We start from the raw sequence: 233 nt of genomic DNA on the forward strand, positions 1-233 counted from the left end.
ATTATTAACACGTTCAGTAAAGTGGCAGGTTATTTTACTAACCTACAAAAGTCTGTAGCCTTTCTGTATACCAAGAACAAGCAATCAGAGAAAGAGCACATGGAAACACTCCCCTTCACAATAGCTGCAATATATATAAAATATCTCAGAATGAACCTGACCAAAGACATTAAAGAGCTCCTCAATGAAAATTTTAAATCTTTAAAGAAAGAAATTGAGGAAGACATCAGAAG

The sequence above is a fragment of the Nannospalax galili genome, unplaced genomic scaffold (genome assembly GCF_000622305.1).
Source record: "Nannospalax galili isolate Female #2095 unplaced genomic scaffold, S.galili_v1.0 scaffold113, whole genome shotgun sequence".
Classification (NCBI taxonomy): domain Eukaryota; kingdom Metazoa; phylum Chordata; class Mammalia; order Rodentia; family Spalacidae; genus Nannospalax; species Nannospalax galili.